Source organism: Numida meleagris, chromosome 22 (genome assembly GCF_002078875.1).
Source record: "Numida meleagris isolate 19003 breed g44 Domestic line chromosome 22, NumMel1.0, whole genome shotgun sequence".
Lineage (NCBI taxonomy): Eukaryota > Metazoa > Chordata > Aves > Galliformes > Numididae > Numida > Numida meleagris.
Genome location: NC_034430.1, coordinates 1 through 6,972, shown reverse-complemented (window position 1 = coordinate 6,972; position 6,972 = coordinate 1). Strand labels below are relative to the sequence as shown.

The 6,972-nt window shown below is 42.2% G+C and overlaps 1 long non-coding RNA gene across 1 annotated transcript; it reads left to right on the top strand.

Annotated features, from left to right (window-relative positions):
* LOC110387439 lies at positions 7–4,524 on the top strand. The gene is made up of 3 exons (XR_002432524.1): positions 7–161; positions 291–866; positions 1,851–4,524. It is a non-coding gene; the product is annotated as an uncharacterized LOC110387439 (long non-coding RNA).

Below are 6,972 nucleotides of genomic sequence, written 5' to 3'. Positions count from 1 at the left end.
ATCCCAGGCCGGTCTCACCTTTATTAATTGGAGGGAATGTACCTGAACAGATGCTCCTGTAGGGGTCAGTTTTTCCAAGTCTCCAAATGCAATACATAGCTAATGAGACTGTCGACATACTGAGATGTCAGGAGTCCACGAAGATGCTTTGCTAGCTGTGGGTGAGTGCTCTGCTTTTAAATGTTGTCTGCGAAGTAATGAAATAATTAGAGATGTTGCATCTTGCCTTGATAGGCTATTAACGTAGTTTTAGGAGGAAGACATGGTTTGTCTTTTTCTGTGCTTTGCAGCTACAGTCAAGTGAGAAAGCATTGTGCTTTGTGATGCAGTATACTTGGCCTAATGATGCTTTGGCAGCCGAGGTTTGCTGTCAGGAGCCATTAAAGCATTCATACAAATACTGCTGTGCACTAGGTGCAGAGACAGCAGCTCCCAGCATGTCACTGATTGATGTATGGAATGATCACTGGATGGAAAGATGGATGGAGGAGCAGGTGACAAGAAGGGTCAACAAAGGAATCATTAATGAAATGGATGGATGGAGAGAAGGATGGATTGATGGACAGATGGGATGGACAGACAAGTAGATGGACATACAGATGGATGGATGTACAGATGGATGAAAAGACAGTGGATGAGTCACCACAACACCGCCACTGTCCTGCTGGTGCCAGCACTGTCCTAAATCCACCCAGCCGCAGATCTTCTCTCTACTTCGAAGACCAGTGTGCCCCCAGGCCTCCACGGGGACCAGTGGGGGTGGTCCTGGGGTACAGAACCCTCATCCCATTGGCTGGAGACACTCCGTTGGCTGCTACAAAAACCTGGAACCTTTGGAGGAGGCTCAGCTCTGCGGCACCGGCATGGTGAGTGCTGGATCCCCTGTCTATTTGGGATGGGGTGATGGGGTCTGTGGTGCAGGATGGGTTTTGGGTATGGTGGTCTGTTGCCCCCTCTTAGTGGGATGTGGAGCAAGATGAGTCCTTGCCATATAGGTCCCCTTCTTCTTGCAGCGCAGCATTCCTGGCCACTTAGGTTAGAGTCACATGCAGCACTTGTGGGCACGCAGGTTCTCTGGATGGTTATCTCCCTTGAGATGTGCCCACAAAAGGCTGCTCATCAGCCATTTGGCAGCTGCTTATCTCTGGCTGCTGCTTACCTCTTGTTGCCTCTGGCCTGCAAGTCTTCTAGAGAAAAGATTTCTTGAACTTGTCCATCTGTTGAAGTTGTAGACAAAGCTGCAGACTGTCTTGGGCTTGTCTAAGACTTGCCTGGATTTGTCCATCTGTCAGAAATAGTCTCTTAGACCTATCAGTCACAGGACCTTTCTGACCTGAAATTTAGATTTAAAATGTATGTGCACCAGTTTGCTAGGATTCCTCATGAAAAAGAATGGTGGTGACTGCAGTAGTGGAGAAAGGTCCAGGTCAGATGGTATCTCCTTCCTTCCCACTCCCGCAATCCACACACTACTTTCTTCTCACATTTGATGCAGATTGCTTCACTGGCGTAGACAGCTGCACTTCTGATCCAACCCTATCAAGTTTGCTTCTCAAAAACTCTACGCTTTCCCCCTGCTTATTTGAAATGGAAACGGTTACCCTTCCATTCAGAATAAAAAGGGTCTGTTTTAATGATTTAGCTCCAAAGGCAAACCCTCTTGATTTCTGGAATCGGAATTTCTTTACATGCAATATTGTGAAAAATCCAATTCAAGAGCAGCAGAAATTGCTCAGGAGGTGCTTATCAGCAAAGGTGAAGAAGTAGTAACTGTTTTTCCGGATTGTTAAGAGTACCAAGCAGCATGCTGTTCCTTATTTGTCTTTTTTTTTTCTTTTTCTTTCTGATAGGAACCAGACTGATGCCTCTTCTGTTTTGAGAAGCCGGAGGTCCAACAAGCTATTCTTTCTTTAGCCAAGACGATGCCCTGCTGCTGTGTCTCCTTCTCTCTAACAGCTGGTGACCAGACACCACAGCCCAGGATCAAACCTTCTATGTTTCTGAGTCAGAGGTCTCTGGAATCTCTCAGAATTTCCTGCCTGCTATACAAGGTCATAATTGAGAAGTTAGGGCTACATGAACATATAATTGTTTCTACAAGAACATAAGACCATAGCAAATCAAAAGACCCTCCACCTAAATGTTGTCTTAACAAGAATAGTAATTGTTTAATAGCAGTACAAATACATAGAGCATTTGGGAAAAACATTAACAACTGTCTACAACGGTAAACTATATAGAATTATCTTTACTGTGTGAGGTACTTGGCTCATGGATTTGCTTGTGCATGAGAGGCCACACTGCAAAGCTACAACTGAGCATGCACTTGGCCTAGTTAACTCTGTCAGGTAACAATATTTTGTTTGTGAGTGAAAAAGTTTATTTGATAGAGATATCTGCATGGAAGCTTGACTCAGCCATGAAGTAAGGATGTATCTTTAGAGCTCTGCAGTGTAGCTGTAATGTGTTGCTACAAGTCAGCTAAGATAATGTCAAGCCAAGTTTTCTGCATACTATAATGTGATGTATTTTTCAATCTCGTTGTGCTGAAACAAAAGCAGTCATGTCCTCCTTCTCATTTGCTCTGACAGAACTGCGTGCACAGAGTTAGTCACTGCTGGGAGCATTGATTGTGCCAGGATGAGTTTTCTGAGCTGTGAAGTGTGAACCAGCATCAAACCCGTACTAAGGGCTTCCTCCCCATAAGGATCTAAACTGTCGTTGCTGTCTTTGGCTGTTGCAGTCATTTCATTACTCTGACCACCATGTAGCAAACCTAGAGATTAGAAAGCAAGTCACTTGGTTGTGGTTTCTTGGGTGGTCAAGACACGTGTAATCGAGTATATTTCTCAGGAACTGTCTGTCAGGGTTCTGGCATGGTTCGGCCTAGAACTGTGATTAATGGGGTGGAGGGACCCACGGACTTACTACTCTTACTTATACACCATTCTAAATGCATGCAGCCCGTTGGAGAACATTAACCATTGTAAGTAATATCAATACATATAGCAAAATTCAATAATGATGGCTATACTAATAAGCTGAATATAGCTTGATGGACAAAATCTATCAATTCTTACAGGTATTTAAAAGGATCAAAGAGGTAGAGATGGGAAATCTGAATAGTATTTAACATTTCCCAAGATGTTTCCAACATCTGCGTGTCTATCAGTATTTTGTAGCACTGGTATAGGTTGGCTTAGCAATAGGGATCAATATATTAGCTTAAGGACCAATATATTAGTTTAGCAAAAAGGAATTAATATGTGATAATTCTAGAATTTTCCAGTTTAGCTTTGCTTGGTATGAACAGTCTTGTTTTTCTGAATGATCCCTGCTTCGCTGAAGTGCTGAAGTCACAATAGGCTACTTCTGTCTTTGTATCTGTCACGTGCAAGGACTTTTTCCTGGGTTTCATGTAAATTGTTTTGAGTTATAGCACACCAAGACAGAAGGTTGCTCATTATGGCATAACAAGCCATGGAAATTTGCCAAATTGGGGAAAAACAGCTAAAAGGTCAGCCACAGGACACTGTGATGAAGCTGAAGGAGAAATAAAGGGGAGGAAGCAGGTGGTAGTATGAGCACCATAGACATAACCGCTCATGCTCAGAGGGACGCTAGCACATATTAATGAGTTCTTGGAAAAGAATGAATATGTATGCCAGTGTATTGCACTTGCATGTCTTAACTGTTTAAATGCAGAACCTGAACTCAGAGCATGCGCTTGATTTGTCAAGTTGCCTGGTACGTATTGCAAGAGTAAAGGAATGCCACTTCTAAGATCACATTGGAGTTAGAGATTTTCTTCCCAGATTTTTCCAGTGACAGCACAAATAGAGAATATTCTGCGTCGCAATGAGACAAGGGAATTGAGATTAAATATGAAGAAGTTCGAGAGAGGAACTCACAACAACTTAAACTCGAGGGGCTGCACCTCTACAGATGAGGGCTTTGTTATAGACTCAGGATCCTAGGTCTTCAGGTATGGTAGTGGAAGCAGTAGAGTCTGCAAATCGGTAAAAAGACAAATATTAATATGCAATTAAACCTTTTCTCTAGATGGAACAGCGTAAATAGATTCCAACTTTAAGCAGATGTACGATGCAGACATAAACTTCTCCAGACTTAGATGTGTGTAGCTGTGATCAGGTTGCAATACCTCAACTCAGGTACTTTGTCGTTGGTCTTACTTTCAGAAAGAAAATTAAAAGTACTTCCAACAAAATAGACAAATTCTTCATTGTGGATTGTTTATTTGTTAGTTTTAAAACTCTGTATGATCTTTTCTTTGGTTTTTGTTGTTTGTATTGAAAATGGAATTGTGGCAACCCAACTCACCCTGCTGACACCTTCTGCCTTCACCACTCGTGCAGCTGGGAGCTGAAGGGGTTTTCCTCTCCCAGGTTCCTGCACACAGAGCACCTGTTGATGACAACAGTCATTATTTCCACATACCTTCTTTAACAAGAAAGTCAATTTAGGAATCAAACATCTAACAATAAAACCCTTTGTTTCCTCTGACTTTGTGGAGGAATATTTTAAATTAAAGCCACAGTGGGAAAAAGATACGATCCCATGCAAGGTCACCAGCTGTCTCTAAGATACCTTTGCTTTAAAGGATCAGTCTTTCTCTTGCAAGTCTTCTGCTTGAACTGCATTTCAGCAAGCACGGGTGAGCAAAAATGGGCGAGTTGCACTGGCTACTCATAACACATACTTTTCAAAAGCTTTAGCAGCCTCTGACCAGAGATCACATCATTTTCCTCCTCCCTGTCCCTTTTCCTTCCAGTTGATCAGACTGTCCGCTTTATACCATCTACACAAGTCTTTGTCACTGTCTGGCAGGCAGGGAAGCAGCATTTTACTCTTTGGCCCTGGATTTCTGTCAGCTCCTTGAGCTGTGTTCAAACCTCTCAGCCCTGGACATACTGGACATGCTTTTAAATGACTTCATTTCTACTGTAATGATCACCACCTTAAGGAAGTACACCTGAAGATTTCATAAGTGCTGGTATTGATATTATATGAGAGCAGTTTTCAGAAGTGAATCTCTGGGCTCCATCAGTCCATCGTACGATTCAGCTACAGAACCCATACAGTAAGGGACAAGAAGAAATCAAAGGGCTGCTCTTAGTCGTAGTTTCTTGAAGGTCAGGTTGTTCTGCCAAAATTATCCAGAAGCAAATTGCTTTTTCACAGATCAGCCTGACACTTGAAAATACAGTTTTCCCTTATCAACTTGCAAGAGAAGCAAAGGGCAATCAATGTCCCTGAATTTTTCTGAATGAAAATTCAGATGGCTCTGTTGATATTTCCAGGGGACTCGTGTGCTTTTTTTTTTTTTTTGCCCTTGATCATCAGAGATGCACAAAGGCATATTACATTGGTGGTTTTTATGCAGTAAACAAATAGAAAAATTTCGACAGACTGGCATCCCGTCTGGCGGGTAGGGAGACACACAGTCAATTGTGGGATATCACAGCTGAGAAAGCAGCAGAAAGGAAACCAGAATTCCTATGTTTCTGGTAAAGTGACAGTAGAACATTTGGTACCTAATAAATAATATTTGTAGGATACTTCCATAGCTTTCTGTTAACAGAAGAGTCTCCTATGCAGGACGATTCTCTTCCACAGCACCACTGAATTCCAGAGTAATTCGATCTGTACTCAGAAGCTTAACATTTGTTCTGTGGTCTTGAAGGCTACAGAAGAACTTAAGCTGGCAGAGGGCACAAACACAAATAAAGCACAGAGTGGTGGAGAACCTGGCTGTCTGCCAGAGAGAATGACATTGTGGTGAGCAAGCTGAGACATCTTCCTTTGTGTCTTAGTAATGATAGGAACAATTTGTGGATCCACACTGGTCGTCTCATCTGTTGGAGAAAGCAGTTGACTTAGTCTTGTACTGTGGGATATCACTGCAATATTGTTTGACCTCTTGCTGCTCAAAAAGTGCATCCATGTGTTTGTACATCATTTATAAAGGCCAATTACTGTCCGTAATATCTCAGAGTCCTAAGAGAAAAGAGATGGATCTGCAAGCATTTATCATTGTTTACTGGAAATTAAACAGGCAGTCCCACAGACTATAGAAGTCCTTGGGAAAATCAAGAGAATGAATGCATCATGACACAAGTATATCTCATCTCATTTGTTTCACTATTTCTGGGGCAGAAAAACCCATGAGAATCAGTGGGGAAAGTAGAATACTAACAGGGTCCCTCTGATAAGAGGGTCAGAGGAATCAGCTCCTTGTCACTGAAAGTGTATGCTAAATATGTTTTCTATCTGCAGGTTCAATTTGCCACTGAAAGCTTAATTAGCATTCCTCAGCAACAAGGAAACATTCATGTTTATAAAAATGGTTGGTTTTGGCTGAGGCTTCCAAGCACTCTCTTTACAATGTGCTCCATCGCTATTTTTAAACTGAAAGTGAAATTCTTCAACAACAAAAATGCCATCAACAGGAGTGATGTGTTTCTGAACAGAACAGGGGGTGTTCTGACAAACCTGAAATACAAGGAGCTTAGCTCGAATGCTACCTATAGCAGAAACAGCCTTTCCCCTCCTATCTGTCACAATGAGAAGAAAATGGGGATACTCAGAAGCCAAACAGATTTTTCAACAATTAACAAATGTTAATGATATAATGATAAATTAATAACAGTTGTTTTGATGGAGGAGGGATTCAGAAGCCAAAGTAAAGGAACTGTTAAGGTGCCAGCTGAAGTTTCCTATTGATGGATATGTGCTGAGAGGAGCAGCCACCGCACACCCTACCATAGTCTTATCAGCTGCAACATCTCAGAGGAATGCCACAGAAAGTCACTGGGTCAGGGAAATGCAATTCTTCTGTAGGAGACAGAAAGGACACATCCTGAGTTATACAAGGAGAGGCGAGGCAGGCTTCTCAAAACATCATGCCACCAAATGCACTTTGTTCTGTACTGGAATACTGCAGGTTGCTGC